This window comes from Nuphar pumila, chromosome 4 (genome assembly GCF_984573655.1).
Source record: "Nuphar pumila chromosome 4, dmNupPumi1.hap1.1, whole genome shotgun sequence".
NCBI lineage: Eukaryota > Viridiplantae > Streptophyta > Magnoliopsida > Nymphaeales > Nymphaeaceae > Nuphar > Nuphar pumila.
The window spans coordinates 63,389,538-63,400,528 of record NC_143252.1 but is presented as its reverse complement, the minus strand read 5'-3'; positions in this window follow the sequence as shown (position 1 = coordinate 63,400,528).

Below are 10,991 nucleotides of genomic sequence, written 5' to 3'. Positions count from 1 at the left end.
AACTGGTGAAGTGTTCATATTACTCCCAAACCCGAACACGCGACCTTTTTTGGGCTCACCTGCTGCAGTCACCCATGCTGTAGGATCAAATGATGGATGCTGAGTAGCGTCTTCGCCATATCGCTCTACCATCTGTTGCTCATATGCCTTCTACAAAATAATGTTTAAAGTATTCATTAATAATTAATGATAACATTATGATAACTTGCATATATATTGCAATGATTATTAATAGAATTAATACATACCGTTGTCGTTCTCGCCTTCTCTTATACGAATACTCCCGTGGTTTTCCGTTTATGTGTTTCTACAAACACATCCTTATATGGTACACTGCCTCCTTTTTCTGCTTCCTACGAAGTTAAATGACAAATGATTTAGTACACAAGTTTGCAACAATACTTAAAAAATTAATATTATATATTGATGAGTTACCATTTTCTTTAGGTGGCTCCCAAATGTCTTAGATCCACCTGTGTGTAGATGGGCTTCGGGCATCTTCGATCGATTTTGTGCAGCCTTCGCAGAGCGATTTCTAAATGCATCTCCCGCCCACTTATCACACATTTCATCCCAGTAATCTCTCCTGATAGTAATAGGACCATGGCCTTTCCACAGTAATGGATCATCTACTACGCCAAATGCTTTGTTTGCTGCAGTCTTCATAGTGTGCAGCATGTCTGCAAATCGATTGGCAGCCACCTTCTGCCACACCTTCCTTGCATTATTTTCTTCCACCGTAGTTGCGAAGCGATTCGAAGCCTACAAATATTTTCAGAAAGTTAGTAGACATTGCTTAAATAAATTAAATATGAAACACATTAACTATGAGGAACAACTGTATATCATGAATGAGGACCACAATCTGTCTAACACCTCCTTTGGGTACTCTTTCCATTGAGCAACTGGTCCAGGTAGTTGTTGAAGAAGTGAATTCCTAATCTCCCGTACTACTTCTTGTGGCTCAAACCTCGTGCTGCACATGAATTGTTACACAGTAAATATCAATATAAAATATTTAAAAGATATGCAATAATTGAAAACAAAATACTTACGGTCGATTATCGATATACACTATTTGAATGAGTCTTCTTGTGCCAGCCTGAGAAGACCCTGTTTTCTGTGTTGGCTGTTGACTTGTGCGATCAACTGGTGTAGGTGGGTCGTGTACAGGCGCAACATCATCTGTAAAAAAATACATTAGAAATTCTCAGAATGCGTATTTGAACTAATCAAGCATCCAATTAGTTATATGATATACCTATCATAGGAGCCCGTGAAGATGAAGGCTGAGCCTGGCTACTACTAAATGAGCGACCACTATAACCTCCACGAACCATATTCTAACAAATAACATATGTCATACAATACATTCAAATAATTCACATCAAGTATTACAATGCATTCAAGTCATTCACATCAAGCATTGCAATGCATTCAAATAATTCAAATCATTCACATCAAGTATTGCACTAATTCAAATCATTCGTTAATTGCATAAATTATAATACATTCAGATAATTGAAATCATTCACATCAAGTATTACAATGCATTCGAATCATTCGTATCAAGTATTAATATACATTCAAATAAAATTTTTAATCATTCACACCAAGTATTGCAATACAACTCACATCAAGTATTACAATGCATTTAAATAGAGGTTTGTAGTATAAGATTTTGCTCACTAGCTTGAGAATTCTTCCTCGTCACTAGTTTGACTTTCTTCTTCTTCTTCTTCTTCTTCTTCTTCTTCTTCTTCATTGTTTGCCCATCCACTTGGTACATCATTTGGATCACATTCCTCTATGAATGTTTCATCGGCCAATGGAGATATGACATGCATATCATGCGCAACATCGTGACCATAAGCGAAGTCATAGACATCATCTGATTGATAGTAATCACTGTCTTCAGCTAACTCATCTTTCTGTAACTGATCATACTCGGGGTATAGTTTGGATTTCACCTTGCAAACTGCCCACCATTCATTTCTACCTGACTTTTTTATACTCGGATATGAAGTATAATAAACTTGTTGAGCTTGCGAGGCTAATATGAATGGTTCATATGTTCCAAACCTGGATTTATGATTCACCTCCACAATGCATGAAGCTTTGTCGAGTCTTGTTGTAGTTGGATCAAACCAATGACACTTGAATATCGTAACCCTGTTATTCATGCCTAAGTAAGTCAACTCCATTATTTCCTCTATAACACCATAGTAATCATGTTCATTTTCACCGTAGCTGCTACCCTTGACACACACGCCACTATTTATCGTTGATTTGTTTGTACCGTAGTCTTTTGTATGGAATCGATAACCATTTACGATATACCCGTTGTAGCATTGCACAACTTTGGTCGGACCATTTTCTAAATCACATATTCCTTGATCTTTAACATCACCATGGCGAACTTACGCACAGACATAAACAATTATTGTGATCACGATCAATTAAGTAACTTAGTGTTGTTTATAAGTACAAAATTTATGTTAGCTTATTTACCAACTGCTTCAACCACTTCACAAACTTAGTTTCACGTTCTTTTTGTACTTCTGCATCAGTGAGATGTGAAACTTCGCTTTGCAACTCCAGATCAAATCGTCTGCAAACCACAAATACTTATATTACCGAGCCATGTATCCACATATAGAACATAAAAGGATTTATAATTGAGTTCCATATACATATACTTACTCGATGTATGGGTCGATCGTTGAGCAATTAAAAAGAATATAGATGTGTGTTGCATCTTGCTCTCGATCTGTCAATAGCCTTGATCGGCAACTACCAAATGCATGCCCAAGTGGTTGAAATATCGACAGTTTGTCAGCTACAATTACTTGTTCTCCATCATCGTTACGGGGCGGGCATGTGTAACGTGTTGGAATATGAGGTTCGAAGTACATAGATGAGAAATTTGAAATCTCTTCTAAAGTGTACGCTTCACAAATAGAGCCTTCTACTCTTGCTTTATTATGAACCTTTTTTTTTAGGTCGAACATGCATCTGACAAGAATATACATTTCAAATTTTAAATATCTGTCATTAAAGAGATGTGCTATAAAAAAACATATACCTTTCAAATGGGTACATCCAAGTAAATCTACTAGCTGCATCGTTTGGTGATTCTTCATCTATGGCAGTTCTTACATCACTAGAACTCATAGCAGAACCCAGTTCTGTTCCTGCGGCATCAAATATCAAATTCGTATATGGATTATCGTGCACCACATTCACCCGTGCATCAAAATCGTTTCTAAATTCTTCTCCATGAAACGTCCAGTTCTGATAATCACTCACAAAACCCTTCCTGTATAGGTGATGTCTAACGCCATGAGGTTCTAAAAATCGATTATTCTTACAAATCTTGCAGGGACACCTAATCCGACCTGTGGGATCTACTGTACTGACACTTGCCGTTGAAAATTCAATAAAACTGTCAACACCATCCATATATTCATGCGATAACTCATTGTCCACTATCCTACGGTACATCCATTCACGGTTTGCAGTCATTTTGTCGTATGATGGTGTGAATAGTATCCTAACCAGTTAAAAGAGAACCATCAGAATGCTATGATGAAGAAAATATCAAATTTATCATGCAATATATGATGTCATACAATCACAAGAATTATGATACATGCATTGATAACTTAATATTTTCATGTGCAAACTATTCATGACACGATACATTCATTTGAAGCATGCTTTCAGTATACAATTTCACATGGTATACATAATCAAATTGAAAGTAACTACATGTAAGCATGGATACAATCACATCAAACATTGCAATACATTGAAATAATTCATATCAAACAAATCTCAAACATGTACCTGCAGCAAACACACTCCATTATCCCACTAACTACTACCATGGACTCCGTACTCCAAAAATAAGAACACTTCCATATATATACATTAAAATCATGCTCAGCATGATCTCCGAACTCCAACAAAGCAGTCCTAGATATCAACAACTAAGTGAGTGTGTGAACAATAAAGTGTTACATTCAATAAATTAAATAATATGTGATGCGCTTGCATCACTTACTCACCACGGGTATTTACCCGATTTGCATTGTTTTTGTCACTTACTTACCACGGGTGGCGGGGCACAAGCGAGTTCCGTTGAAAAATCTGCACAAAAAAACACTGTTTTAAAATGAAGTCACCACGGAAAAAAAATTGTTCTGGCAAGGGGTCGACTCCCCTGCTGTTCCGGCAGGGGGTCGACCCCCTTACGGAACATAGGGGGTTAACCCCCTTACGGAACGTAGGGAGTTAACTGACCCCCTGTTCGGGCAGCGGGTCGACCCCCCAGCCTGTTATGACAGGTGGTTAACCCCCTGCCGGGGTCGACCCCCTGCCCGGGTCGACCCCCTACCGGAAAGGCAGGGGGCAAGGGTCCCCTGCCGAAAAACGCAGGGGGTTAGCCCTCTGCAAGAAACGCAGGGGGTTAACCCCCTTCCGAAAAACGCGGGGGTTAACCCTCTGCCGGAAAAAGCGGGGGTTAACCCCCTGCAGGAAACGGCAGGGGATGCAGGGTGTTAATCCCTTGCGTTTTTCGGCAGGGGGTTAACCCCCCTGCGTGAACTGGGAGGGGGTTAACCCCCTGCCGGAAACGACAGGGGGTTAACCCCCTGTGTGAACCGGGAGGGGGAGGGCGTTACCTTTCTCCGAGCGGCGAACGGTGGGACCGGCGAACGGTGGGACCGGCGAACGGCGGGAGCGGGACCAGCGAACGGCGAATGGCGGGAGCGGCGAACGGCAGGAGCAGCGAAAGAAGAAAAGGAAAAGCTGCCTGGGATTAGGGTTATTCGAAAGTTAGCGACGGCTTAGCGACGGATTCATTCTGTCGCTAAGCCAACGTAAAATCAAATTCGCGAAAATAGCGACGGATTATATTCTGTCGCCACATCCGTCGCTATTTAGCGACGGACTAGGTTCCGTCGTTAACGTCGTCGGTAAATGGTGCGATCGTACCGACGAAACAGTTTGTCACAACATCCGTCGCTAATTAGCGACGGACTAGGCGACGGACTATCTTCCGTCGCTACTTTCATAAGATTCAGTAATAATAGCGACGAATATTTGTCGCTCGCCAATCCGTCGCTAACTAGCGACGGAAAGATTCCGTCGCTAACGTCCGTCGCTAACAACATATTTTCTTGTAGTGACGCTGCAGTTGTGGGATACCAAGAACTTGTTGTGCACCATCGATCTGAGATAGAGAGATCACTTTTGAATTAACCGTAGGGGTGTCCTTCACTCTGATAGCTCTTCCCCAATATGTTCCCTTGTTTTGGATTTGGTTTCCATAGGTATATATAAAATTCTTGTTGTAACCAAGTACCTTGGTTTTTGTACCACTGTGAGGAGCAATGCCTTGGACAACATGCAGCTTGTGGAGTTGTTCCATGCGGCTGCCCAATTTTGTTTGGACTTGTTAGTCCGCTACTTGTTGATTTGTCGCCAATCGGGTTACCAAATCTTATTTTGACTTTTATCGCTTATGTGTGAAGGCATATTTAGATAAAAGTTATTATTGTTTGTGCAACACGGTAGCACTCTCTCCCTGTGAGAGGGAGGATTAGATCATAGTGTGCGACGATTGCACTTGACTTTCAGAGTCACGAGTTTCTCTTTACCTTTCATCGCGTCAAAAAGGTAGGATTCCTAATTTTTAAAATATAATTCATGTTGTATGATAGAAATGTAAAAGTTAGCTGCACATACACTTAGTTTGTAGCACAGGCACATTGTAGAAATGTTAGAATTATATTGTATTGCCTATATATTTGTGCATTGCAGGTGAGTACCTGAGCATATGTGCGGTGCTTAATGCTAAGCATCGCATGCAGCTAAAAATGCCAAGCAAAAAGAAAGCAATAAGAAAATGAAAAATGCAAATGCAAAAGCATGCAAATCGAGTAAATACCCGTGGTGAGTAAATGATGCAAGCACATCACAGGTTATTTACATTCTTGGATGCAACACTTTCTTGCTTACACACTCACTTAGTTGTGGATATCTAGAACTATTTTGCTAGAGTTTGGAGATCATGCTGAGCATGATTTGAATGTATGAGAATAAAAGTGCTCTTACTTTTATAGTTCAGAGACCATGCTAGTCATGGTTGTAGTTAACGGGATATTGGAGTGTGTTTGCTACATGTACATGTTTGACATTGTTGTGGTATGAATGATTGATTGTATTGCCAAAATCCATGCTTGAATGAAGTTATTTTTTATTTGATTATGCCTTCCATGTGAAATCGTATCATGAAAACATGCTTAAAATGAATGTATCATGTTTGTGATTGTGAGTTCATCTTTCTAAATATTCTTGCAATGTGTGTAAATATGATGTGATGGTTTTACACATGAAAATATTAAATTATCAATGCATGCATAATAGTTCATGTGGTCATTTTATGTTAAGCATGATTGAGATTAAACCATGCATGCAATCATGTTAAAAATTGAATCATGCATGTGAGCATGTATAGTAAATAATGACATGATAGGGGCATGCATGAAAATGAAAACAAAATTTGTTATAAACATTAATAAGAGCATGCAAATTTAAATTATGCAAGTGGCATAGATTTTTTATATCATGCATGAGAGCATGTAAATTTGAATTATGCAAGTGGCATAGATTTTTTATATCATGCATGAGAGCATATAAATTTGAATTATGCAAGTGGCATAGACTTTGATATCATGCATGAAAGCATGTAAATTTGAATTATGCAAGTGGTATAGACTTTGATATCATGCATGAAAGCATGTGAATTTGAGTTATGCAAGTGACATAGACTTTTGAATTCATGCATGAGGGCATAAGAACGTTATCTTGTGAGAATATAATACTTGGATCTGACCTGTGACTTATTAATGAATATAACCCCGGACTGTGAGTCCATTTGAGGTGCTAGCAAGGCTGGGCTCTTTGAGATGGTTGGATTCGTTCCGATCTCGTATCCTCCTGGGAGAGGAAAGGGCAGTACAAGCCTCATGGGACATGGGTTTTGAGTACTAAAGGTGCCTCTTGTCCCCGTCCCACGGAGGTAAGGGGACAAGTCTACCAGTGAGTCGTAGGTGGTAGTACCACAACTCTGCAGAGTTAGGGATGCATGTCTGATTTTTTTCGTCGGTGATTTTGGTTTGGCGTAGGCCAAGACCTGGGACCATAGGTTCGTTCTTCCAACCGCTGCACTGTAGGGCTGAATCGCTCAAAAACACCCAATTAAGCCATAGGAGGGTGATAAAAAATACATGAAATAATGAATACTCCTATGATTGTTTCTAGATGTCTATACTCTCTTTTATACCAGATGGGTTTGAATAACAAGAGAAACAATTATTTAGATTTTTAGGATAACTGCTTCCATATGCATACTCATATATTGTGAATATGTAAAGATTTTTACGTTTGCATGATTATTGCATATGAATTTTGTCACATGTGAATGAAAAAAACATGTTTATGCTTGGTCATATGGTGTGACCTGTCATTACAAGCCAAGGACTTGGTTGATGCACGTGAGGTGCTTGTGTGTGTGAGGCACATGAGAAGGGTCAAAATAGGACATGTTCCATTTTGATATTTGAATTACAAAGTTCATAAATTTTTTGATAAATGACATGTGAATGGATAATTGAATAATGCATGCCTTAGTCATATGTTGGACATGAGCATGTTTTCTTCTGAGCATAAAGAAAGTGAATGATAACATCACATGATAGATTGTATTTTTGCTTCACTTTGAAGTATGCTACAAACTGTTAGTTTCATTTATTTATATAATGATTATCATGTATATGAATGAATATGAAATTGAATGTTTGAATTAAAATGTGACTGAATTTGAGTTTCCTTGCACACAAGTGATGTAATTATGAATGCCATGAAATGAATAATGGTTTGTGTGAATGAATCTCATGTTCTTATTATGTTGTGGATTCCCTTGACTCTCATTTCTAAAATGATGGAAATTACACTTACTTGCATCATTTCAACTTGAATTGCATTCTTCAAGTTTAGTTTTGGCTTTTTACAGGCATGTGGTTGATGCCCTATAATATTTACAAATAACCTCATGGAGGATTGAATCGAAGTGCGGGTTGCTGCGTTGCTGAAGGCTCCACTCTTACCTAGTACGATTCCTGGAGGGATCAGGTGAAAGTTTTGAGTTAAAAACTTATGTAAATTTACTGTTTGTCTGAATCCTTACATTTAAAGAAGTGTAATCTTTTTGGAATAAGAACATTTTAAATTGTCATTTCATTCTTGTTAGGTTCTTGCATATGGTTCAGAACTTTAAATTTTTATATAACTCCTCAATTATCTTCAGTCTTGATATATTCTATCTTTCGCATTTCCTTTTTCTTATGGGAGAAGCCCTTAGAGTAATAGTCCTAATCAAGTTGTGTCTATGGATGATTCCGCACTGGATCTGATACTGAGAGGCTAATATACACTCGCGCTTGTGCCCAGGTGGGGGCCGTCTAGTATTTAGAATGGTTGGAATATGGCCATAGATGAACTTGTTGGCATATTACTTTTGGTAATCATGTGAATTGTTTATATAAATAAAAGGTTTCAATTTTTTCTCAAAAGTTAGGGTTTGGGAAAGTTTTAAAATGTTGGCTTTTTGAGGGACGTTACACGGAGATCTCTGACGAATCGAGCCCTCCCCTTACGGCGGGCTGATGCCCCTTTCGACGGGCTACCACCTTTCACAGTGGGTTGAGCACCTTTGACAAACCAGTGAGGCATCAACTAACTATCTCTTCCTCTCCCAATCCCTCTTTTTCCTCTACCCCTTTCCTTCTTTATCTCTCACAATGATTTAATTGCCGCCCCCTTTCTCTTCTCCTTCTATTGACTACCCTGCCGCCTCTAGTGGTCGAGCTTCACCGTCGATAGAGGGTCCGACGACACCACTACAAGGGTGTGCACCTCTTCGAATGGTCAGAATGGACTGGACGTGCAAAGGAGGTTCGGGGGAGTAGGAGTTCTACTTCGCGGTGACAACCGTTGTCAGATATGGCCCTACCACCACTAACGGGATCCTTGCGGGTGAGAGATGAGCGAGCAACAGGGGACTAAAAGCCCTCTGTGTGTTTTTAAGGTGTGGGGAAAACACCGGTGGGGGCAGTGCGCCAGTTCTTCTCTCCTCTCTTTTCTCTTTCTATTTCCCGACTTTGAGACTGTAAAATTGTATGTCACAGAAATCAGGCACGGTGGGTCTGTGTCGTCAGGCATGGCCCCACCAATTTCTGGTGATGGGTTTAGATGATTGCCAATCACCGAAAAACACTAGGGTATATATATATATAAACTTTACCCTGATAAACCAGTTTTCTCATATAGTGATTTTTTATCACTGTTTGATAATGCAAAACAGAAAATGTCTGATTGATCTTAATCACTTCTTTTTATTGTTTGAATTGTTTAATTTTCTTTTTTTGATGATGCACAAGATACTGACTGGTGCCCACACGTTCACCGATAGGGATCTGTCGAACCCGCTCTGATACCAATATAGGAATCTACAGTTGCAGAAATGCGAATTTGGTGGGCTGAAGCATGCACTGATATGCTTAGAATCACTAGGAATAGTTTGAACTTCTCAACCACTTACAATGCAGTAATTCTTTGTAAACCCAGAAATTTTGATTTCTGTTTTTCTATATGAATTTCACACATTACTTTTCTACTACATTTCTTAGATTTATTTAGCCATATTTATAATCCTGTAGGGGTTCAAGTTTGAGACATATCCCTGAGAGAAATCCCTTCAGCCTCAAGAGACATCTCTTGGTATTCATACATGCAACTGTATTTTAAGCATACATTAATTATCTGATTAATTTAATTTAATAATATTTATAATTAATTATTACATGTATGAACAATTACATACTTTGAAAGAGAGTGACGATTGAAATGGGCTCACAACTGTCCTCTTATAAACCACACAACCTTATAGGTTTGAGTTTAGTATCATCAGAGTACCCTTTATAGACAAAGCTTCTTACAACTGTTTTCATAAACTCAACCCAATAGGCAAAGTTGGTTCCATCAAAATTGATGAGAATAATCTAAATTGACTCCTCTATACTAACTCCAACCCCCAAACTACAAGAGTCTATGAACCTGCACAGAAAGAGAACAAGAAATGTGCACTCCAAATAATAGAATTATTGTTCCGCTATAACACTCCACACAATGTCTCAAGAACAACCATAGCTGCAAAATCGATACACCATTATCACCTTAACTGAAGAATGTTTTCCCCTTTTTTTTAATATTAGGATTTTATTTTCTTATTTAATTGGGGTTTGTAATAAAACCATTTATTTTAATTTGTTTAAGCCCTCTGTAGAGGGCCACACTTTCATTCAGTTAAGTAATTTTTATTTTCAAGGCAACAAGGAGTAGTTTAACTTTTCTATGTAATACAAAGTATTTTTCCCGTTCCATGAGATCGACCCGGACTTCACCACTAGTGTAAACCAGTTTTTTATGATTTGATGCATAGTTTGTACAAACATTTTTACTGAAAATGTATTTTTAAAATGCTTTATTGAAAAAGTTGCATCAACTCTTGAATACATACCATTAAGATTTCATTAAATATTAGATTAATGTTTTTTAGTTAGATTATTTACTAGATTAGAAAAAATTGGTAACATATAGAGTAGCATTTTTTTTATTGTTGTAACGTCCCTAAAAAATCCAACCTTTTTAAAACTTTCCCAAACCCCAAATTTTAAGAAAAATTTAAAACTTTTTATTTACATAAAGAATTCACATGGTTTACAAAAGTAATATACCAACAAGTTTATCTATGACCACATTCCAACCGTTCCAAATACTAGACGGCCCACCTGAGAGCAAGCGCAAGCGTATATTAGCCTCTCAGTGTCAGATCCAGTATGGAATCATCCATAGACACAACTTTA